Here is a 25,967-nt window from a genome sequence, read left to right as displayed (position 1 = left end):
ATTCTTAGGAAGTAACATAATACAGAATCGCTTCCTCTCCCCTACCTACCTCTCCTTTAGGGAGATCCATATTTAGCTTGGGACAAGATTTACGACTCTGAAGCCATGATGAAAGGCAAGTCATGGTTTACGGTGCTCTTCTAGTGTCCACCCCTGGACATTCAGTCTGACATTTCCTAGCCCCATTTGGGTTTCCCCTTGGGGTTTAGAAGGCCAGGAAGACACCACGGATGAGTGAGAAGCCGGATGTCCAATGTCACAGCGACAAAGGAAACCAAGCGCCCCACGATAATGATTCCCAGTTTGATCTGAGTTGGATGCTCTGCTGCTGTCTCTCTCGATCTATCAAATTCTCAAATGCCAGATCCACTTTCTTGACACTCTTATTAATATTTTTTTGCCCATCGCAATTGATCACAGACACTTTGAATAGTCAGCTTGGAGTTACTGCTTAAGAAAAAAGCATGGAGGGGCGCCTGGGTGGCTCAGTGGTTTAAGCCACTGCCTTTGGCTCAGGTCATGATCTCAGGGTCCTGGGATCGAGTCCCACATCGGGCTCTCTGCTCGGCGGGAAGCCTGTTTCCTCCTCTCTCTCTCTGCCTGCTTCTCTGCCTACTTGTGATCTCTGTCTGTCAAATAAATAAATAAAATCTTTTAAAAAAAAAAGAAAAAAGCATGGAAGGAAGATTGATTTCGTTTGTCAGTCCACGCTTATAAGCAGCTTAGCTTTTCTTCTGAAATATTTAAAAAAAAAAAAAAGGTAAAAAAATATCTTTCTAAAATTCTGTGGCTGAGCTACCATGTCCCCAGGCATTGTAGGGACGCACCTCCTTGAAAAAGTGAGATGATGATCCAAGAACGGGAAACTCCACATTTTCATAACTTAATGACAGCCACCTGTCTGCGAGCTAAATAGTGAAACATTTTCTAATCCACAATAAAGACGATCAACTCTTCAGAATTTAACCATACATTACTATGATCTAATAGAGAGAAGGCTACCATTGGGAATGAGTATGTGAACTACTCATTCTTTGAAGTTTGTGGTTCCCCATCTTTTTGAGCATTAGAACTCTTTTTATTTTTTTAACGAACTTTACTTTTCTTAGAGCACTTTTAAGTTCACAGCAATTTTGAGCAGAACGGACCAAAATCTCTTGCATGCCCCTCCCCCATGCATCCCCTCTGCCATGATCGCCATCCTTCACCAGAGCAATGCATTCGTTACAACTTTTGAACCTGCACTGATAAAACATTAGCGTCCAAAGTCCTCCATTGACAGTGGGCTCACTCTGGGGAATTGCACATTTTATGGGTTTGAATATATTTATGAAATGCAGTCACAAATTTATGATATGTAGACATAGTATCATACTAAGAGGACTCTTTTTATAAAAGAATATTTTGCTGAAAAAGTCTTTTATTTGGAAATAATTTTAAATTTCCAGGAAAAAGAAGAAAACAAAGAACTGTATTTGTTACCCAGATTTCATTTATTATGAATATTTTACCTCATTTACTTCATTTGTTCTTCTCTTGCTTTTTTCAATATAATATATTCATGAATCTAAGCCATGGCCCTGACCCATTGTCCTGAATCTCTGGGACCATTTTCTCTCTTGCAAATCTTTAAGGTTGAGGACCGATCCTGCGCTCTGTCCACACAGAGCGCTTGCCTGCCCCCCCTTCCAACCACCAGGTCAGCCACGTGGATTACCTCCCAGTAGGTAAGTTACTGGTTTTGCACAAGCAGTCCCCGGGGACTCTTGGGTCAGTATCTCTGCCTGCCTCCCCTTTGGTTGTCTTTGTTCTTTTTGTTAATTTACACAAATTCACACACACATTTTTGGGTTGTGCACACTGCTTTTAACGGTTACTTCATGATTGTGTTGCCTACGGGGGCCAGAACAATGCAGTGGGGGGAGGGGGGCTAGGTGAAACTTTCTCCTTATTGCTGGAGCAGTGGGGTCATCTACTGATATTAACTTAGGCTTTGTCTTTACTTCTCAAAAATTCAGTGGGAATGAGTATCATCAGTGCTTTCTTCTCTTTATTTTCCCCTTTCTCTTTACAGGCAGGGGTCAAGGCCCTTGTACTTCTTACCTCAGGGGTATTTGAAGAGCTAAAAGCAGAAAGTGCTTGAAGCAACCTCTCTTTCTGGCTTCCCTGAAAGTCTTGAGAATACTAAGTGAGAATGTCCCCCAGTAGGAGAGAGAACGGAGAGGAGTGGATAAAAAAGTGTCAGGGAGAAAATTGAACCAGGAAGAAATTGACAACCTGAATAGACTGATATCTAGTAATGAGATTGAAGCAGTGATCAAAAACCTCCAAAAAACAAGAGCCCAGGACCTGACAGATTCCCTGGGGAATTCTACCAAACTTTCAAAGAAGAAATAACACCAATTCTCCTGAAGCTGTTTCAAAAAATTGAAGCAGAAGGAAAACTTCCAGACTCTTTTTATGAAGCCAGCATTACCCTGATCCCCAAACCAGGCAAAGACCCTACCAAAAAGGAGAATTTCAGACCAATATCACTGATGAATATGGATGCTAAGATTCTCAACAAGATCCTAGCAAACAGGATCCAGCAGCACATTAAAAAGATTATCCACCATGACCAGGTGGGATTCATCCCTGGGTTGCAAGGTTGGTTCAACATTCGCAAATCAATCAGTGTGATAGAACACATCAATAAGAGAAGAGAGAAGAACCACATGGTCCTCTCAACTGATGCAGAAAAAGCATTTGACAAAATCCAGCATCCGTTCCTGATGAAAACGCTTCAAAGTACAGGGATAGAGGAAACATTCCTGAACTTCATAAAATCTATCTATGAAAGACCCACAGCAAATATCATCCTCAATGGGAAAAAGCTTGCAGCCTTCCCGTTGAGATCAGGAACACGACAAGGATGCCCACTCTCACCACCCTTGTTCAACATAGTATTAGAAGTCCTAGCAATGGCAATCAGACAACAAAGAGAAATAAAAGGTATCCAAATTGGCAAGGAAAAAGTCAAACTCTCTCTCTTCGCAGATGACATGATTTTTTATATGGAAAACCCCAAAGACTCCACCCCCAAACTACTAGAACTCATACAGCAATTCAGTAACGTGGCAGGATACAAAGTCAATGTACAGAAATCAGTGGCTGTCTTATACACTAACAATGAAAATACAGAAAGGCAAATTAGAGAATCGATTCCATTTACTATAGCACCAAGAACCATAAGATACCTGGGAATAAACCTAACCAAAGAGGTAAAGGACCTGTACTTGAGGAACTACAGAACACTCATGAAAGGAATTGAAGAAGACACAAAAAGATGGAAGACCGTTCCATGCTCTTGGATTGGAAGAATAAACATTGTTAAAATGTCTATACTGCCTAGAGCAATCTATACTTTTAATGCCATTCCGATCAAAATTCCACCGATATTTTTCAAAGAGCTGGAGCAAATAATCCTAAAATTTGTGTGGAATCAGAAGAGACCCCGAATTGCTAAGGAAATGTTGAAAAACAAAAACAAAACTGGTGGCATCACGTTACCCAATTTCAACCTTTACTACAAAGCTGTGATCACCAAGACAGCGTGATACTGGCATAAAAACAGACACACAGACCAGTGGAACAGAGTGGAGAGCCCAGATATGGACCCTCAACTCTATGGTCAAATAATCTTTGACAAAACAGGAAAAAATATACAGTGGAAAAAATACAGTCTCTTCAATAAATGGTGCTGGGAAAACTGGACAGCGATATGTAGAAGAATGAAACTCGACCATTCTCTTACACCGTACACAAAGATAAACTCAAAATGGATAAAAGACCTCAACGTGAGACAGGAATTCATCAGAATCCTAGAGGAGAACATAGGCAGTAACCTCTTCAATATCAGCCACAGCAACTTCTTTCAAGATATGTCTCCAAAGGCCAAGGAAACAAAAGCGAAAATGAACTTTTGGGACTTCATCAAGATCAAAAGCTTCTGCACAGCAAAGGAAACAGTCAACAAAACAAAAAGGCAACCCATGGAATGGGAGAAGATATTTGCAAATGACAGTACAGACAAAAGGTTGCTATCCAGGATCTATAAAGAACTCCTCAAACTCAACACACACAAAACAGATAATCATATCAAAAAAATCATATCAAAAAATCATATCAAAAAAGTTCAGAAGATATGAACAGACACTTCTCCAATGAAGACATACAAATGGCTATCAGACACATGAAATAATGTTCATCATCACTAGCCATCAGGGAGATTCAAATTAAAACTACATTGAGATACCACCTTACACCAGTTAGAATGGCAAAAATTAGCAAGACAGGAAACAACGTGCGTTGGAGAGGATGTGGAGAAAGGGGAACCCTCTTCCACTGTTGGTGGGAATGCAAGTTAGTGCAGCCACTTTGGAGAACAGTGTGGAGATTCCTCAAGAAATTAAGAATAGAGCTTCCCTATGACCCTGCAATTGCACTGCTGGGTATTTACCCCAAAGATACAGACGTAGTGAGAAGAAGGGCCATCTGTACCCCAATGTTCATAGCAGCAATGGCCACAGTTGCCAAACTGTGGAAAGAACCAAGATGCCCTTCAACGGACGAATGGATAAGGAAGATGTGGTCCACATACACGATGGAGTATTATGCCTCCATCAGAAAGGATGAATACCCAACTTTTGTAGCAACATGGACGGGACTGGAAGAGATTATGCTGAGCGAAATAAGTCAAGCAGAGAGAGTCAAGTATCATATGGTCTCACTTATTTGTGGAGCATAACAAGGAACACAGAGGACATGGGGAGATGGAGAGGAGAGGGAGATGAGGGAAACTGGAAGGGGAGATGAACCATGAGAGACTATGGACTCTGAAAAACAACCAGAGGGTTTTGAAGGGGCCGGCGGGGGGGTGGGAGGTTGAGGAACCAGGTGGTGGGTAATAGGGAGGGCACGTACTGCATGGAGCACTGGGTGTGGTGCAAAAACAATGAACACTGTTACGCTGAAAATAAACAAATTAAAAAAAAAAGTGTCAGGGAGAAGACGAATATTTCGGAAAGCCAGGAAGGGTCCACAGTCTCTCTTATCCTTCTAGGGGGAGGTGGCAGGTTCTATAAGGGGAATGTCCTCTGTGCCGAAGGAGACGGGACCCCAGGTACTTGGAGCCCCAGAATCTGTGGAATTTTACACCCAGACACGGCATGTGAGGAAACAGTGTAATGGGATTGTTTGTTTGTTTGTTAATGTTTTTAAATGGTCATAACGTTAAAATAACTTACTTTGTTGGTGTACAGATCAATGAATCTTAAGACATGTATAGCTTCATGCAATCAGGATACAGACCAGTTCTAACACCCAACCCCAAACCTCCACTGCGCCATCCCCCTGTGGGGGTAACGCCTGAAAACCACTGACGTATTTCCCATCACGACAGCTTTATTGTTGAGAGACTGCCAACCAAATGGAATCCCGCAGTCAGTATCCATCTGAGCCTGGCTTCTCACGCTCCAGAGTATCTTCAAGACTCACCATGTTTTTGTGGGTCTCGGCAGTTCATTTCCTTTACTGCAGAGTACTCGGTGGTGTGGATTTACCACAATCTCGTCTTTTTACCTGTTGGAGGACATCTGGGTTGTTTTCAGCTTTTGGCATCACCAAGAAAACTGCTCTGAGCGTTCACGTACAGACTTTTGTATGAACACATTGTCTCTCTCTGGGGGTAAATACCTATGAGGGAGATTTCTGGGTCCCCTGGTAAGAGGATGCGTAACTTTGTAAGATGTTGCCACACTGTTTTCCGGAGGAGCTGTACCATTTAACACTTCTACCAACAATCTGTGAGAGTTGCAACAGTTTCACTTTTCACCACCACTAGATATTGTGAGCATTTTTAAAAAATATATTTTATTTATCTATTTAACAGAGAGACAGGGAGAGAGGGAACACAGGCAGGGGGAGCAGGAGAGGGAGAAGCAGGCTTCCCGCTGAGCAGGGAGCCCAATGTGGGGCTCAAACCCAGGATCCTGGGATCAGGACCTGAGCAGAAGGCAGGGGCCCAACGACTGAGCCACCCAGGTACCCCTGTTAGCATTTTTTTATTAGGTTCATTGTAATAGGTGTATAATGGTATCTCATTGTGATTTTGATTTGCATTTTTTCTTATACGCCCCTGGATTTAAGGGCTCCTGTAGTTTCTGGCAGTGGACTTATCAGTAGTGACTAGAATGGAACAGAGATGGGGATGCCTCTCCCAATATTTTGTTGCAATGACTCTGAGGCTGAGGATTGAAGGAAAGTCCTAATAACGACCAAGAACGAAATTCTCTACAACTCAGCACTGCGATTTCTGAGTCAGATTTAATATGATTTAAATAAAATAAATTTACAATTCTTGTAAACCCAGTTGTGGTGGACATTCATACCCGCTTCCTGCGGCTACGGATTTCAAATCCTTGTACTCATAATGTGGCACATTTATCTTGTGGCCTATCATATGCCCGATTGCATTAGTATGATTTGATCACGAAAACTTCGCAAAGTGCTTCCAAAGGATCTCACATAATTGTTAACATAGGTATGCCCCACAATTCTGACTGGACACTCAGTATTTCCTTTGATTTAGAACAATGGAAAACACTGCAAACGAAGTAAATAAGGACAGTGAAATTATAGGTCCAGGTGTTAATTAGTGTTGAATGAATGAAAGACAATTAAGTCCAAAGGTGCTAGAACTAAAAGATGCTAGAATCCGAGAATTTTAGTACGTAAGGCAAATATCTTTCTTCTCCTGGCTCCTAACTGTAAGTGTTCCTAAGGCATTAATTTCAAGGATTTGCTCTCTCCACTTTCTCCCTTGGGGCTCTCTAACCCCTGGGGCAGGAATATATGTGTCATATTCCCCGCTTCCTGATTCAGAAGCCTCTTACTGTACAATAAAGACGTTGTCTAGGCTTTGTCCCAGGTTCTTTGTTACTCGTGAGCCCCTGGGATCATACCTGATTTTATGCTAATGAGGTGACGAGCCGTCAGGTCCAGACAGCTTCAGGATTGGGGCTGGTCACCCGAAATACAACCGTGTGTTTAGGGGGTTGGAACTTGGAGCCTGTGCAGCCTCAGGAGAGCTATCTGGGGGGATTGGGAAGAGGGGAGCTAGAGACCGAGTTAAATAATACAACGGAGGAGTCAAGCAATCATGGCGATGATGTCATGAAATCCAATATAAACTCTGGACCGGAAGCTCAGTGGAGCTCCCTGGTTGGTGAACACGTCAGTGCACCGGCGGAGTACAAGCCTGGGCTCCACAGAGAGAGGAACCAGACCCCTCTGCCTTCGGGCCCTCCCAGCCCTTGCCCCACGGGGCTCTCCATTCAGCTGGTCCAATTTGTCTCCTTCGTAATGAAACTATAATAGCAAGCATAGCGCTTCCTTCAGTTCTGCGAGTCAGTGGATCACTGGACCTGCGGAGGGCCAGGCTCCCCTGAGTTTGCAGCCAGCTGGTCAGAAGCTCAAGGGCCAGGTGCCCGGGTGGCTCCATCGGTTAAAGGTCAGACTCTTGATTTCGGCTCAGGTCATGATCACACGGTTGTGAGATGGATCCCCGACTCGGGCTCTGGGCCAGCGGGGTGTCTGCTTGGGTTTTCTGTCTCCCGCTCCCTCACCAGCTCTCTCTCTCTCTCTCTCTCCCAAATAAGTAAATAAATCTTAAAAGAAGGAGGAGGAGAAGAGAGAGAAGAAGGAGGAGGAGGAGAAGAGGGAGGATGGGGAGGAGGAGAAGAAGTTCAAGTGCCCTGGGGACGGCACTGTGGCCGGCATCAAAGTGGGGCAGTCTCGTGGGACCAGCACCGAGCCCTTCACTGGGGTGTGAACTGAACTGAATTAGTGCAGAACTGAAGTACAGCCGGGCTTGAAACAGACCTGGGCGCCGGTCCCAAACCCCAAGTCTCCCGTCCCCCCTCCTCTGCCGCAACAGACACGGGCGGGGCTGCACGGGTCAGACAGTGTTTTCTCTGCTGTTCTGGTAGAAGAAGGCAGATGTGACACGCGCCCCCACCCCCCCAGCCAATATTTCCCTTTCCACGGCCCCTGATTTCGGCCACGGTCTCCATCGGGCTCAGGAGCGGCTCTACTATGACCTCACACATTCTACTACCACTTCCCCCTTCTCCTTTCAGCCCTTAGAGAAAAAGAGGATGCAGGGAGCCCTGCTCCTTGGGTCCCTCTGCATTCACCAGAGAAGAGCCCGTGGCTTTCTGAAGGGAGTTCGCTCACCTCCTGTTCTCGCCTCCACTTCTGCATGGGCGCTTCCTCGTGCCCTTTGGCCGCTGTTCCAGGCGGTTTGACACAGACACCGCATTCTTGGAGAAAAGGGGGCGGGATGATCCACGAAAACCCCCTAATAAGTTACAAGCACCCTGAGCAGCGCTGTCAGGCTTAAAGGTCACCTATTTCTGAGGTATGAAAAACAGAGCACACGGGAAGCCTCATGCAGAAGCAAAGCTGCTCATTGCATCCCAGAGTCATTTAAATGGCCGGGAACTTATCTCTGTGACAAAGGCTGCCCCTTTTTATGTATGTTAAACCTAAGGAAAGTGCTTAAAATCCTCCCTGGCATTTGCCTGGCGGAGCTCTTCTGGGGGTAATGGGCCATGACGTGCTTCGAGCTCCTAGAAAGGAGAAGTGTGATGCAAGTGTAAATGCATTATTATTGCTATTAGGAATGGTGATCTGGGGGGAAGATTAAATGCGAAAGATAAAATCACTGAAATCTATAAGGGAAATGTAAAACTGGGCCCATGAAGTTCCATACTTCAATTAAATTAAATGACCACATAATGCTACATTCTAATCCTGTGTGCATAAATTAACATAAAAACAAAATGATACAAAACTGCTAACATCAGCAGGAAATCCAGGGGCCATTAGTCATTAGCCTCTCCAAGCCCCCTCTCCTTATTCTTCAGGGCCTGGAAATTTGACAACCGCAAAGTGCTCAGCGCTCATTTGTGGGTAAATGCGCTTCCTCCACGCGGGTTCTCTCCTGGGCTCTCTTTCTGCCACCGACCCGGATTCCCCCACTTCCTGTGCGGCCTGAACTGGGGCGCTGGTCTTCCCGGCCTATTCCTCGAGCAGCTGCCAATCCTCCCCAGGCCTGGCAGCTTCTCCAGCATTCAGAGAGCTCCAAGAATTAGCTGGGACTTGATAGATCAGGAGGCAAGTCCTGATTCCACCCCCTCCTGCCACTGGCTCAGAGTTAATCCTGTGACTCCGGGGGCCAGTTGGGGCACAGACGCTGTTTCTGCTCTGTGGACAGACTTGTAGAAGGGACCCCGAAAGTGGGGCGCTCTTACCGTCCCTAGAGTCATGGAAGGCACGTGGCAAAATGCACTCCAGACTTATCCTTGTACAGCTCCTGTCCCCTCAGCACAGGGGGGCCAAGACTTCTACGTAGAGGCTCCTAAAAGGAAACCTCTGCTCTCCCTCTAAGACACTTATCAATGTTGGAAAAAAACCCACCGATCCACCGTGGGCTGGAAGCATGGACTATCATCGCACATGAAGGCAGCGCGTTGATTTTTCCAACCAGCATGCAACTAGCTAATAGGGGCTCCCCCCTGCCCCCCGCCCCCTGAGCTACTGTGGGGTCCACTCAGGAGTTCAGCTGCGGCTTTGGGGGGCTGCTGAGCCACTTGGCGGACCTGAGCACACCTGTCTTCCGAAGGGCTGAGCTGCCTCCAGAACGTAATTCCATCCAGGTGTGGTACCCAGAGACAGCCAGGGGAGGGCTGATTTTGAACACTGCAGGGTGCTGTCTCTCCCTCCTACCCTGTGCACGTGTCCAGAGCCTCTGTCAGGAGCACTGGCTCCTGTGCAGTATGATTTTGGAGCCCCTGTATTGGATTTAATACCAAACGCAGAGAGACACTCCCACAGCCCTTGGCCGTCAACCTCCTCGCAACCTGGTGCCTCCAGGGCTCTGCGGTGGAGGAGGAGCCCTCTGGGACCAGGCTTCTTTCTATGCGTGAATGAGATGACCCCGGGGACGCACAGAAACGTGGGAGAAGCTGGTTTGGGAGACTAGAGCGCTACGTGAACAGGCGTGTGAGTCAGCAAATCCGGATTACTTTGTATCCAGAGGCTGGTGGAGCCCCAGGAAGCTGGAGTTCCCAGACGCATCAGGAACATGCACAATGTAACCTAGGAATTCTTCCGATACATAATTACTGAGCACCTGCCATGCCCTGCACTGGACTAGCTTCTGACTTCACAGGTCTCCAGATCAAGTAGTAACTAACCTTGATAATGACTATGATGATAAGGAGGAAGAGGGTGGTGCGGTGAACGGTGAACTCTCATTCGCCATGTATCGCTCGCGCACCGTGCTAGGTGTTTAATACATAGTGTTACTAATCTTGGCAACAGCTCTAAAAATAGTACGGACTCGATCCATTTGAGTGATGAGGAAAGTTGAGGCAGACACGTCCTATGGCAAGTGGATGTTAGAGCTAGAATTCAAACCTAGATTTGTAGGGCCGTACAGTCTGAAGCCTTTCTGTCACACGACAGGCTGCGCCGTCAGAAACATCTGGCGTGCAAGAGAAGAGGAGGGAAAAGAGAAATGAACGGGACTCTTGGTAGCCGAGAACTGAACGGCTTGTTTCAGAGCGTTTCAGAGCGTTTCAGAGTTCGATCATTCAGTAGATGGTAACAGGGAATAAAAGATTTTGCACACGAGTGTGTACCATATAGCAGTTCCTTATCACTTTTCAGGGGGGTGGGGTGGAGAGAAAAAGCAGAATTCTACACGTATCAGACTATTGAGATTTTCTCTGTAGTCAGAAAGAGTGATTCTTCCGGAGTGCTGGAGGCTTGAGAAATGCCCAAGACTGTCTTGCTCTCCTGGGCACAGTTGTGAAGTTTCCAACATATTTTTGAGTTTTTAAAATTACCAAGATTAATATGAAAACCTGATTGGAAAGAATGCAGGAGGAAAGAGAAACTGAAGGTTAAAGTGTTTGGAAGTTAACTAAAAAGTTGAGTCTGGAAGGAAAATGTAACATCTCTGACAAGATAATATAAGCCAATAGGAAAATGACTCAATTTATACACCACCTTTTAGGAATACATTTATTTTATCATGTGAGGCACAGCTAATCATGCATACGGGCACTGATTCGATCCTGTCAAAAGAAAAATCAAATGTTCTTTTAGGAATAGGGACTACTTAATTATTTCCCCAAAGATAAGATAAACTCAGTGGATAACCTGAAAGTAAGATGTATAAAAGACTCCACTTAACATGTGAGATTGTGAAGAAAATATGCCATCATGCTAAATGAGCCACTCAGTAACCAGTAATCCTCAAGAAAGACAAGACGTCTTCTGACACCTGTTTATTGCTACAATGATATATCGGGTATGAACTGTGCCTCCAAATTATTGGCTCTCCAAGAAACAAAAATCTATCCCTCTCGTGCTTATTACTGGAATGCTCTAGACAAATACATGCAATTTCATGTAATTTTGTCTAGGCACATCAGCCGAATTTCGGGCTGTCATTTTTGCCACGCGAAGCTGATATCATTACCATATGACTGCAGCCAGCGAACAGCTCTACAGTTATCTCATACCCTCACAGAATCTTTTCCCCCAAATGTCAATGTCGTTCAAATACATTCCATATGAGCAACATTCAAAGGAACAGTTCTGTAATATTGCCACCCACCCACTCCCTCCTCCAGAAAAATTCGGGCTTACAAGAGAAATATGCTTTTTTTTTTTTTCCTGGCAAAAACTTAAAGATATCTGATTTAAGTGCTTAATTCTAGGATGTCGAGCAGAGCAGTGCACTTGAGCTATGAAAGACAGCCATGTGTTTTTATTGTAAACCCCACTCTACCGTGCTCTCAGCTCATGGTTGATTATGCATCGTACCTAAAATCCCATTTCTCTACGCAACCGCAGTCCGCAACAAAAGCTCATGGAGGGATCCATTCCTTTCCCTTCAATACACATCCTCAGCGCCTATTAATTTTAATGTAACATACGATAGTAACAATATTCATAAATTCAAAAGATAACCGCCACCACTTCCAGAGCTCTTCCACTTCAAAACATTAATTTCATACCGAGTATGGTTATTTGGGCAAAAGAAAAAGGACGTTTCTTTCCACAACTTTCTTCCTATATAGATGAACAAAAAACCGCGTTGTATTATCATTATAATTGTAATAATTTTAAAGCCCAGCTTCTCTTAGAGATATGTTTGCACTTTCATATCTTTATAAAGTGACACAATCAGCTTGAACACTTCTTGCTGTAGTCAGTTTGGGCTGCTATAATAAAATACCGTAGACCGAGTGGCTTATCAATGATAGAAATTTCTTGCTCACAGCTCCGGAGGCTGGAAGTCAGAGATCCCGGGGCCAGCATTGCTGGGCTCTGGTGAGAGCTCCCTCCTGGGTTGCAGACGCTAACAACTTCTTGTCCTAATGTCATGGGGCAGAAAAAGGGGTGGCGTGAGCTCTTGAACCTCTAATCAAAGCATGAATCACATTCCTGAGGGCCCCGTCTCATTACCCAAGTAACTGCCGAAGGTGTCACTTTCAAATACCATCACACTGGGAATTAAGTTCCAACATAGGAATTTAAGGGGGGTAGGGGATGGGACACACACACACACACACATTCAGAGCCTAATACTTCTCTAGGGGTCATAAGGCCCCCTGGGCCTCCACAGCTCATAGGGTTGCTAAGCTGTGGACAGTCAATCCATTGGACGGTCAGGCCAACGAAGGCAGGCCCGTGCCTGTCTCATCCACCATTAGTCATTCAGTAGACCCTCTAGGAAGGCCCTGTACCTGTCTGCTAGCAGATCGGCTCTCGGGGCTGTGTGTGTGTGTGTGTGTGTGTGTGTGTGTGTATAGGCTATGAGGTGGGTTCAGAGAGACCAGGAGGTTCTAGCTACTAAATGTCCCCCAGGGCTCTGGCTCCACCGGAGAGACCCCGCTCCCTTCCAGCTTCCCCAGCATCCTCTGCGCTTTCATGCCAATGACTCTACACCCACCCGTGGCTCCTGAGGTCGAGGAGCCGTGGTGACTTCCTTCCGCTGCTCTGCCCTTGGGGGCCTCGCCGTTCCCTATCTGGCTGAACTCAGGAATTCAGATTATACTCCAAGAGAACCACGCGAGTCTTCTAACGTGTTCAGCTAGAAATCTGGGGAGCATGTGTGGGAATGAGTAGGAAGGGTGTAAGATAACGGAGGCAGGAACATAAAATCGGGTCAGGCCAAATTGACCGATACGGCTCACTAAGCAGAGCGTCTTCATTTAAGGCTGCAGCGTGTTAGGAAGCAGTTTGATTGGCTGGTTGGCTGAAACAGGGACCAGAAAGGTGGCCTACGCTGAGCAAATTGGAAATGCCAGGCCTGTCTTTGCTTCACGTGGAGGGAGGGATTCGAAGGCTCGGGGAGACGGTGATGTTAGAGTGGGTTTGTCTTTAAGACCTGCTTACTGGCTCTGGGAGGCCCCAGAAGACACACCTTTCAGCACGACAGTGAGAAAAGAGTTGGCGAGGGGATCCCTACCCTGAAGAGTTCGGCGATCGCCCTTTTCTGTAGGTCACACCTTACCGTGGGAGCGGCAGTCACTGAATTGGGGAACCCAAGGCAATGGGAGTAACTGGAACCCGGGGTGACAGGGCCAAGAGACGTTGTTCAGCTGCGGAGTCAAGGCCGCCATCGGAAGAGACTGACTCACGTAGACATGGTGTTGGTATGTTGATTGTGATGTTCCTAGACGTGATGTAGCTAGGAAGCTTACTGAATTCTTACTTAAACTGTATAAGCAGGAAAGTTCTAGGGCAGGTGAACAAAAGTCTAACCTGAATCGTTAAAATGGAGTCATAGCTCCTCAGTCAATTCCCAGATTTGAGCCGGTTTATAGACCCAGAACCCTTTGAAGAAGGCGGAAACCAGATCCCGTTGAGAAGAACGCTGGCAAACTATCGCATATTTGTACTATTCCTCTTTTTCCTAGTGTGCCCTAATGGGACCCAACGGCCTTGGACCAGAGTAACTGTGAATTGGGGGAAAGGAAATAACTAGAGGTTTTGGGGGATCACTGGACACTGGCTCTGAACCAGCCCCAAATTCTGGGAGAGCTGAAACGTCACTGTGGTCCACGGGTCAGAGCAGGGGCTTGTGGAGATCAGGAGACCAGGGAGTTTGTCTCAGATCCATCTCACCGGGGGGCCAGCGGGCCATTAAACACGTGCTGAGGCTGTTTCTCCAGCTCTAGAATGCTTGGAACCGATTCTTTAGATTCTGGAGAAAACATATTCCTCATCTGGCTCTGTTGCCCCAGCCCGTTTCCTGAGGGACCGGCTGATTTTGAGTGGCACCCAAAGAAAAGAAGGTCTGGAGTAGGTCCAGGCTGCTGTGCAGTCTGCTCTGACATGTGGTCCACACGGACCCTCGGATCCAGTGATGCTTGAAGTGTCCGTGACATGCTGTTTGGTGCCTTTAGACACTTCCTCCAGGTGAGGCATAGTACAGACTCCCCTCCCCTGCAGGTAACTACTCTCCTTCTGGGAAACAGGTCTGGACTGGCTACCAGGCCTTAATAGATGCGGAGTACTTGACCATGAGCCACAAGGTACCATGTGATTCACAACGAACTGCGTGTTTATTGACTCCTCAGATCGTGAAGTTGGGCACGCACAGTAACAGTCCAGTATCACATGGGGGTGGTGTACCTGGGGGCTGGTCCCAGATAGAAACTGAAGGCACAGGAAATTTACATGAAGAAGGGGCTCAAAGGCCCCCGGTCCCCACTCCTGCCACACTGCCCCCTCTCTCCCGGCCCGCAGCTGATCACCGCGCGGGGCGCTCCCTCTGGTCGGCTGACAGAAGAAAGAACTCAGGCCCGGTTTCCAGACGGCTCTGTGCGATAGGCAGCTACCACTTACTTGCAAGTGGACAGCTGCAGCCCTAGAGCCCCTTTCTGAGGCCTCCCTGCAGGACCCTGGTGAAGGAAAATCCTTCCGGTGGACAGAGCTATGAGCAGCGCGCCTGGTGGTTCGCTTTGTTTCTGAGGAAGAATGACCAGACGTGCGATTACCTAGATTCATGGACTGTGGTCGATAGTTTGGCTGGATGGTTAGGGACTCAGAAGGGACATGATTTGAAAGTTGGTGATAAGGAAATTTGGGTAAAGGTGTGCGGCTGGACCTTTGCACAGTGGATGGGCAACAACCGTGAATTTATTTGTGTCCCATGTGAGTCTTCACCGAAGGGTGACCTCAGCTGAGGAAGCTTTTACTCGTCGAGTGGACGGAATGACTTGTTGTGAGGGTGCCCGTCTCTTTCCCAGCCTGGTGTCACCCAATGGGCTCATGAACACAGTGGCCGTGTGGAAGCCTTAGACGTTATACGTGGACTCAGTAACGGGAACTTGTACTCACCAAGGCCACCCTGGCAACGACAGAGACCAATGCTGAACCCCCAGTAGGGTACCATTCCCTGAGGGGGACCCGTGCACTCACCCCACGAGGTAAGACCATCAGCTAGCTACCTGTCCGTGGGGTGACGGCCGCGTTTGTTTCGGAAGGGTCAGTGTTTTGCTGTTCCTGGAACAGACATTTCCTTTGGATACAGATCTGCCTTCCCTGCACGCAATGCTTCTGCCGAAAGTACCATCTGCGCACTTACAAAATGCCTGACCCATCGCTGTTCCACACGGAATTGCTTCGGATCAAGGAGCTGACTTCGTGGGGAAAGAAGCGTGGCAATGGGCTCGTGCTATGGGAATCGCTGGTGTTTCTGTGCTCCCCACCACCCTACAGCAGCCAGCCTAAGGGAGCAGTGGAAGAGTCTTGTGTTTTTTTTTTTAAGATTTTATTTCTTTATTTGACAGAGAGAGAGAGATCACAAGTAGGCAGAGAAGCAGGCAGAGAACAAAGGGGAAGCAGGCTCCCCGCTGAGCAGAGAACCTGATGAGGGCTCGATCCCAGGACCCTGAGATCATGACCTGAGCTGGAGGCAGAGGCTTTAACCCACTGAACAACCCAGACGCCCCTGGAAGAGTCTTTTGAAACCAGTTACTATACCAGCAAGGTAGAAATACTTTGCCCTGCTGGGGCAGCCTTTCCGAAGGCTGTATGTGCTCTGAGTCAGTTGCCCAATGTATGTCCAAAACATGGTGCTGTTTCTCCTATAGCCAAGATTCACAGGCCCGGAATTCAAGGGGTGGAAAAGGGAGAGTCACGACTCCCTACCACACCTAATGATCACTAGTAAGATTTTTGCTTCCAGTCCCTGTGACCTTATGCTCTGCTGACCTAAGGGTCTCAGTTCCAAAAGGAGGATTGCTTCCCTCAGGAGATACAAGGAGGATTCCACTGGGGTGGGAGCGAAGACTGCCACTGAGCCCTCCGCGATCCTCACGCCTCTCAATCAAAAGGCAAAGAAGGGAGTTATGGTGTTGGATGGGGTGATGGATTCTGACTGAGGGGGGAAATCGGACTACTATTCCACGTGGAGATCCATTAGCGCATCCGTACCCTGTGATTAAGATCAATGGAAGGGGCGCCTGGGTGGCTCAGTGGGTTAAGCCTCTGCCTTCGGCTCAGGTCATGATCCCAGGGTCCTGGGACCGAACCCCGCATCGTGCTCTCTGCTCCGTGGGAAGCCTGCTTCCTCCTCTCTCTCTGCCTGCCTCTCTGCCTGCTTGTGATCTCTGTTTGTCAAATGAATGAATGAAAAATTAAAAAAAAAAATCAATGGAAAATTACAACAGTTCAGTCCAGGCAGGGCTACTAATGGCCCAGGGCCTTAAGCGATGAAGATCGGAGTCAACGCATCAGTAAAGAACCACGATCAGCTGAGGTGCTTGTCGAATAGAAAGCTGATGAGGGAGGAGGAGGCTGGCTGAGGGCAAAACAAGGGCTGGCACCTTGCACCCCCTCTCCATCCGCTCCCCTCGGTAGTGTGTGTAACATTCCTCAGGCCCTCCCCTCCAGACACAAAACTGAAGGAGGCTGAGGTAGAAGGAAATGTAAATAAAGTTAAATCTCTTCAGAACCTAAGTCTCTCTAACAAAGACGCTTGATAGCAGGATTGTGACATTCCACCAGGAATCTCCCAGCCATCTTGATGTTAATGGCTTGCCAAAAGACCACAGTGATCAAGCCTGAAGACCTGCAGGATACTCCCAGCACCTTGTAGGCCCTCTTTAGCATATGAAAACTCCGTTGAAACCTCCCTTCCCCTCACCTGCCCCCAACCACAGGGAATATAACCTGCCATCCCTCACAACCCACGGCAGCAGCTCTTTCTGCCCACAGGTCCTGTCCCCGTGCTTTAATAAACCACCATTTTGCACCAAAGATGTCTCAAGAATTCTTGCTTGGTCATCGGCTCCGGACCTCAGCCCACCGAACCTCACCTAGGTTCTAGAACTTCAACAAAGCGAATATAGAATGGGTAGAGATGTAGGAAAGACATTAGGGTTGGAAGCTGACGGCCGAGAAAGAATCTGGAGACATCTTTGGTGCAAAAGGTGATTATTAAAGCGCGGGGACCGGACCCGTGTGCAGAGAGAGCTGCACTGGGGCCATGAGAAGTGACTTTTTATATACTTTCAAGTTGGGAGGGGGTTAGGGATAGTGTAAGCCTCCCAGGCATTGGGGAAACAAGGTTTCCAGGATCGGGAGGGGGCTAGCTATGGTTAGGAAAGGTCACTTAATCACTGTTCAGTAAAAACTCAGACCCTTCAGTGATACGTGGGTGGGTCGGTGGGTCGTATATTTGGGGAATGATTGCGAACAAGGATCTTGGTGGGGGGTAGAGATAAGGGAAGTTTCCAAAGGAATTTTTATTGTTCAATTAGACTTACAGGGTCCTGGGGGTTGGGCTAAGATTGCCTTTTGCCCTTTAGCAAAGTATCAACATCAAGGCGGTTGAGTCCCTGCAGGAATGGCACTCTGCCTGTTTCAAGGACCTGTCAATGGGCTGTAATCAGTAAGGAAATTGAATAATTTTTCTTCTGCCTTTGTTTCCCACATCAGGTAGTAGAAGTAGGTAGTTATAAATACCAGCTACAACCATGTGACCAGTTACAGAAATGAAGACTATAATTGTAATCGGCATTTTCTCCTTATTTTGTTACAGATATGTGTGTGTGTGTGTGTGTGTGTGTGTGTGTGTACCTTTGTTTTCTTTCCTCCCTTATCCCCTTATCATGTAACATAAGATATATATATCTTTATATATATATATATATAAAGTGTATACACTTTATATCATAGTATTTAAGTATTACTAATGTTACATGATGGTATTGAAGTTATGGGCTATCAAGGGGAGAATAAACATCATTCAAAGTTTTTACCTTCTCTTCGAGGAAGAACTAACACATCTTCAGTTGTACACAGGATGGTCCTTACATGGTGGTTGGAATTATGATGTTGTTACTGTATTTAGTTAAACAGAGATTAACTGTGCTGTAAGATATTTATGGTTGCCAGTCTGACGGGGATGGAATTGTGATGGTTAAGCCCCGAAATCTGGCTAAACATTATCTCCAGGTGTGTCTTCCAGCGTGTTTCCAGCAGACATTAGCATTTGAATTGGTAGCCCAGTAAAGCAGATCCTCTCCTGTGTGGGTGGGCCTTATCCAATCCACTGAGGACCTGAATAGCTTAAAAAAGTGGAGGCAGGGAGAATTCTCTCTCTGCCTGACTATGGATCTGAAACAGTGATCTCCTCCTTTGGGGCGGGGATGTGAGCCATCCATTCTCCTAAAGATCTCACTCAGCCTTTTGGACTTGGATTGGAATGACCTTCCTAGACCTCCACCTTGCTGATGGCATATTGTGGGACTTTTCATCCTCTATAATACACATATGTATATATTACATCCCAGTGATTTTTTAAAAATATTTTATTTATTTGACACAGAGAGAGATATTACAAGTAGGCAGAGCAGCACACAGAGAGTGAGGGGGAAGCAGGCTCCCTGCTGAGCAGAGATCCCGATGCAGGGCTCGATTCCAGGACCCTGGGATCATGACCTGAGCTGAAGGCAGAGGCTTAACCCACTGAGCCACCCAGGTGCCCCCATCCCAGTGATTTTTTGATGCAAGCTAATGTTGAGAACTGCCCCAGTAGGTCCTAGGGCGCTTGCCCCAGCGCTGGAGAACTCTGAGCCCCAGACCTGTCTGTGCTTTTGCAGGGGGCCTAAATGTTCCCTAAATGAGATCATTCAGCTTCTTATCTACATCAATCAATAAGACAAGTAAAACACTACACCGTATTGATGAAACTCATTAAGTAAGAATTCTCCTTTACTAACTCCAATTAATTCTTTCCAATTATCAGCTGAACTTCAATTGAATAGCTTTTCATTTTGACCTGAAATTATCCTTTTCAGACAGGCTGATCTAGCAATGTTGACAATATTCAGAGTTTAAGAACCTTCACCTAGATTAATGTATATTCCCCCCATCCTAAATCCATGCTGAAGAGCAGAAACAATGAGGTTGCTTTCCATGCGTTGAACAGATACTTATCGAGTCCCTGCTCTGGCCCAGGCCTTCCGGCTGCAGCGGTCAATGGATGGATGTGATCCCAGCCCTCTTGGCGTTTATCAAGCTCCGTGGCTTGTTAAACTTCATCAGGGTGCGGTGAACAGAAATAGGTTCTTTTAGATAAAAATCAGGTTTTTAGAAATACTGTGGGTTTATTGTAAAGATGCAGAAAAAGTTTAGGAAATACAGGAAAATAAATAGCCACGGAGACCCAGCTTACTGAGAGATTGAACAACGATAGCTCCTCATTCAGAATCTGCTACCCTAGACGCAGAAGTTGTGTAAGGATAACGAAAATTGCAGTGTTCCAGGTTAAACAAAAAAAATGGGAGCGATCGTCTCCAGGTATCCATTATTGATGGCTGAGTTGAGCCAAGATGCTGGAGCCACTAGTCGGATGAGCTTTAGATAAGAAGTCAGTGTCCAGTGATAGTCATTGTGGCCATTTCTCCCTAAATGGCCACAATGACCATTTAGGTTCAGGTTGAGGGCGGACAGGCTCAGAACATTTTCAGCTGCAAGCACTATCCCAGACCAACATCTACTGTTTCAAAACCAGAAGGATTCATCTTGAAATTTTTCATCTGGATTTATCGAGTTCTTACCTGATACGGGAGAACACAGCTCTGCACAGCTGGGGATTAAGGCACCAGAGTTCAGATGGCCCAGCTCAAAGGGTGGATAGGGTGCGATTTGGGGAGAGGAAATACAGGCATGCTGGGGATTGGCTGGGACGATCGGTTCCATCAGACAGAACTTTGCACATGCTACAGCCGACAAATTATTCTTTCTGTATTTGCAGTGCTGGTCTAGCCCGGCACTGCGTTGCAGATCAGCCTAAAGGGCCTATCAACCCAGAAAAACCTATTAGAGGTCTTATGTCCACTCACATGAAAGGACATGGACATAAAGTCACTGTACAGGAAGCAAGGTAATTCTGAATGTCCTCTTTGCAGCCGGATCGCAGTGTTTGCTGTAGGGAAGACAGGGGATCTTTCAGAGACCTGATAAGCTGGGGGGATTTGGGCGAAGAATTTTCTGAGTCACGGCAGGGGTATGCAGAAGGCCCACACTGGCCCGTTTGGAGGCATTATTGGACAGCTGCTTTTTATTCCATAGCTCAGCACAATGCTCTCTTTGCCATGAATTTCATGGGGCTCTAGGCAAAATCCTACAGCAATTCATGGCCTATGCGCTGAAGGTTACCATGCCATGCTCGCTCTCACACTCTGGCCCCATGGTTCCAGCCCTGGGGTCCTCTACTTTTGATACATGCAAGCTTGATAATTAGGTAAACGAGTAGCAGCTGTGGTATCAGTCCTTAATTAAAACAAAGCTTACAAAGCTGGTGAACAGGCACTGCCACACTCATTTTGGTTTATTGCATACAACTGTTTTCTCTTGAAATCTTTCATTTACCGTAATCATTTCCTACTTCCCCAGGTGAAATTTTCAGGGAGCGTTCACGATGGCATTCTCTCTCTTACACTTACCATTCAAGATCACAGTCAGAGGATTTCCAGAAACAAGCATTTACATAAAGGGAGATAGTCCACTTATTTTCAAAGTATCTGAAGGGCTTTGTTCGAGTACTGCCCATTAATATCTCTGAGCCTATTCTATAGGCTGAGTAGAGAATTACTACAATTGCTACAATTTTTGCCCCAGTGGTCAGAGCTTCCCGGTAAACAGAATGTGTGCCATTGTTCCGTACGGAGGAAAAAAGAGAAACCATTCTAAGTGCTTCAAGATCCAATTTCAACCAATTCCACTTCTCATTCTCCAAAGCGAAAGAAAACATTTCTATTGATTTCTGACAAACGATGGGATCAAAAGAGCTTGCTGGTTTTGTTCAAGGTCCCTCTCTCTATTTTTCTTTTGTTACTAGGCTCCCCTTTGCTTGACTCCTTTGATTGGCTTGTTATAGAATGAACTCACCCAGACATCTTTTGTGCTGCGTGAATTTTTCCCCTGTAGAATTTTAAGGCAATAAGGAACTGTCATCAGATGACCAGATGATGTGTGGGCGAAGGCTGAATTGGCTATGACATCGTCCAGATGTTCTCATGAGCTTTTGGCACTGGGCGCTGACTTCGTGGCCAGAGCCCTGGTTGAGGCTCAGTGCTTCCATCCGCGATGGCCAGATACTGTCTTCAGTGACAGCACAGCCGGCAACCTCCGGAGCAAGTGCAGGAAACACTGTGGGAACCAAATGGTGGTATTTTGCCATTTCATGGTGGATACACCATTTGGGGAGCTCCTATTTGTTCCAGTTTTACAAAGACTGAGTTGTCTCCTTGATATTCATTCATTTGTTCTTTCAGAAAATGAGGACGTAATTTGTAAGTTAAAAAATTCCCCTTTGTAAGTCTATGATTCAGGGGCGCCTGGGTGGCTCAGTCCGTTGAGTGTCTGACTTGGTTTCAGCTCAGGACATGATCTCAAGGGTCATGGGATACAGCCCCCCTCCCTACCCTCCCACGCACCACCACCGAGCTCCACGCTCAGTGCGGAGTCTGCTTAGGATTCTCTTCTCTTCTCCCTCTCCTTCCCCCACTCTCCGTCAAATAAATAAATAAATAAATAAATAAACCTTATATAAAAAAAGAAAGCGTAGGATTCAGTGGTTTTTAGTTTATTCACAAATTTTATACAACCACCACCACTATCTAGTCCAGGATATTTTCATCACCCCAAAAAGAAACCCACCCCCACTGGCAGTCACTCTGTTTCCCCACCTCCGAACTCCTGGCGATCATTTATTTACTTTCATCTCTATGGATTTGCCTATTCTGGACATTTCTTGTAAAAGGAATCATACACTATTCCTTTTGTGTATGGATTCTTTCACTTACCACAGTGTTTCCAAGGCTCATTCATGTCATAGCGTGTCAGTACTTCACTGTAGTTTATGGGGGAATAATATTTGATGGTACGTATACAGCACATCTTCTTTACCCATTCATCAGTTGATGGGCATTTGGGTTGTTTCCACTTTTTGAACATTCATGAACATGAACATGAACATTCATGTATAAGTTGTAGGTGGACTTACGTTTTCAGTGCTCTTGGTGAACATCTGGAGTGGAATTGTTTGGTCATATGATAACTCCATATTTAATATTTTGAGGAACTACCAAACTATTTTCCAGAACGACTGCACTATTCTACATTCCCACCATCAACGTATGACAGTTCCAGTTTCTCCACATCCTTGACAACCCTTGTTATTGTCTTTTTGATTGTAGCCATTCTAGCAAGTGAGAAGAGGTACTTCATCACAGTTTTGATTTAAAGTTCCTTAATGACTAATAGTCTTAAGCATCTTTTCAAGTGCTAGTTGGCCGTTTGTATATCTTCTTTGAGGAAATATCTATTCACATCCTGTGTCCATTTTTATTTGGGTTATTTGACTTTTTAGTGTCAAGTTGTAGGAATTCTTAAAATATCCTAGATGTATAGATATATTCTAGATACATTACCAGACATCTGATTTGTGACTATTTTGTCCTGTTCTTTGACTTTTATTTTCACTTTCTTGAGTCCTATGAAACACAAAAGTTCAAAATTTTGAAGTCCACTCTATCTGTATTTCCTTCTGTTGCTTATGTCATTCGTTTATTTTTACTAACATTTTTGAGTCCCTATACTGATCCAAAATACAAAGATGAGTTAAGATACCATTTTTGCCCTCAGTCAGAATCAGACTCTGCCATGGAGAAAGCAGACATATAAACAAGTACATCGAGGAGTCCTATTTTCAGATAGACTCATCATCTGCTTCCTTCAGATCTTGGCTCAAATGTCATTTCCTCAAAGACACCTTTACTGATCCGCTGATCTAAAGATCCTATTACCATGTCCTGACACTCTTACTTATGGCCTCTTGTCATTTCCTGACCTTATTTTTTCTCTCACCAGAGTTTAAGTTCCATAGAGACAGGAACTTCGTATGTCTTTACTGCTAAACTCCAAGAAACTAACAGCATCCACATAGTGGGGGGGTGACAAATACTGGTAAAAAGAATAGATGTTATTATTATAGATATAAAGGAAAATCAATTCCACTGAGGAAAAGAATAAAGAAATCCCACTAAAAATTTGAGAACTCTATCAGAGAGGGAGAAAAACCATGAGAGATTCTTTTTTTTTTTTTTTTTTTTTTTACCATGAGAGATTCTTAACTAGAGGAAACAAACTGAGGGTTGCTGGAGGGGAGTTGGGTGGGTGATGGGGTAATTGGGTGATGGGCATTAAGGAGGGCATGTGATGTGATGAGCTTTAGGTGTTATGTGCAACTGATAAATTATTGAACACTACATCTGAAACTAATGATGTACTATTTGTTGGCTAATCGATTTTTTTTAAAAATGGGGAATTTTGAGCAGAGTCTTGAAAGATAAATTGGTAATAGAGAGTGGTAGGAAAAAAACAACAAGAAAAAGAATTCTAGCAGAGGAGGTGCATAGACTAATTTCCACAGACATTTTATTAAGACACAGGGATTGATTGATAAGCTCATTTAGGTGCCAGCATCCTTCTCAAGGGTGCTTTTGGGAAGTGGAGTGAGGGAGAGGAAAGACCACTGGATAGGGTCATCAGGAGTCTTGGAATCTGATCCTAACTTTATCACTAATTTATTATTGGCCTTGGACAAGACTGGGAAATCTCCAGCTCTTTGGTACATCTATAAAACGAGGTGACTGATCTTTAAGGTATACTCAAACACTGAAAATCTAGAATTCCATTTCAGAAAGGAGATTAACTTTTAATATCTTTACAGTGAAGGATCATTTATTTCCTTTTTCTTCATTTCTTAGATGAAATATAACTTAATGTGCAGTCATGATCACAAATCTGAAGCTTATGAATCAATGAATTTTTACATATGTATAAACCTTCTAATAATCACACAAATCGAAATCTAGAACTCCAACCTTGGTAGTTCCCTCCTGCTTCTTCCTGATCAACAGCTCCCCAGAAGTAAACCACTATTCTGACTTTTATAAATATTTGTTAGTTTTGTCTGGTATTGAATTTCATTTAAATGGACCCACATAGTATGTATAGTGTCTAGATTTTTTTATTTTTTTTAAAGATTTTATTTATTTATTTGACAGACAGAGATCACAAGTAGGCAGAGCAGCAGGCAGAGAGAGAGGTGGAAGCAGACTTCCTGCTGAGCAGAGAGCCCGATGTGGGGCTCGATCCCAGGACCCTGGGATCATGACCTGAGCTGAAGGCAGAGGCTTTAACCCACTGAGCCACCCAGGCGCCCCTGTCTAGATTTATTTTTTTGCCTAGCATGATATATGTAAGATTCATTCATGTTGTTGAATATTTCAGTAGTCCTTGTTCTACTGCTCAATAGTATTCCATTATACGAACATATCCACTGTCACATTGAAGAACATTTGGGTTATTTGGAGTTTTTAGTTGTTATGGGTAAAGCTGCCATCAGCATTCTTGAGCATATCTTTTGGTGGACATATTCACACATTTTTTTCCCCTTGGGCTTGCACCCGGGGGTAGAATGGTTGATTTCACAGGGTAAACCTGTGTTTAGCTTTGGAATTTGAACTGCCAAATATTTTCCAAAGTGGTACTGCCAATTTACATTCCTATAAGTCATGTGTGAGAATTCCAACTGCTCCACATGTTTTTTAAAAGTTGTTATTGTCAGTCTTTTCAGTTTTAGACATTTTGGAGTATGGGTGGTGGTCTCCCGTGGTGGTTTTGGTTTGTGATTCCCTCATACAAATTGTGATGATCTTTTCTCATGATTTAGACATTCTTTTGTGATGGGTGACAAGAAATGCCTATTTCAAGTCTTGTTCCCATTTTAGATTGGGTTGTTTAGTTTTTTAAATTATGGATCTATAAAAGACCTTTATATATCCTGGATGTGCTTTTGTCATTTCAATATATATATCAATTTATGTTAATTATATACAGTTGTATATATGTATTATGTAAGTGCATGTATATATAATTATATATGTATATCAGTACAACATACATAATGTTGTATATATCTGTATGTTACAAATATAATAGATAGGAGTCTTTAATTTTACTGAAGCTCAAGTTATCATTTCTGTTTTTAGTCGTTTCTGGTTTTTGTGTCCTGTTTGAAAAATCTTTACCTATTTCAAGCTCATGAAGATACTCTATTTTTTTGAAGGTTGATTATTTTAGTTTTCACATTTAGTTTTATGATCTGTTTTGAACTAATTTTAGCAATATAGTGTAAGAAAGAGGTCCAAATTCACTTTTTAAAGAAAATATGAATATCCAGTTTCTCCAACACCATTTGTTCAAATGATCCTTCTTCACTGAATTTCATATTGGCTTCATCATTAATTAAGTGACTATAC

Source organism: Meles meles, chromosome 9, assembly GCF_922984935.1.
Source record: "Meles meles chromosome 9, mMelMel3.1 paternal haplotype, whole genome shotgun sequence".
NCBI classification, from domain to species: Eukaryota; Metazoa; Chordata; class Mammalia; order Carnivora; family Mustelidae; genus Meles; species Meles meles.
Note: the sequence above shows the minus strand (reverse complement) of the source record.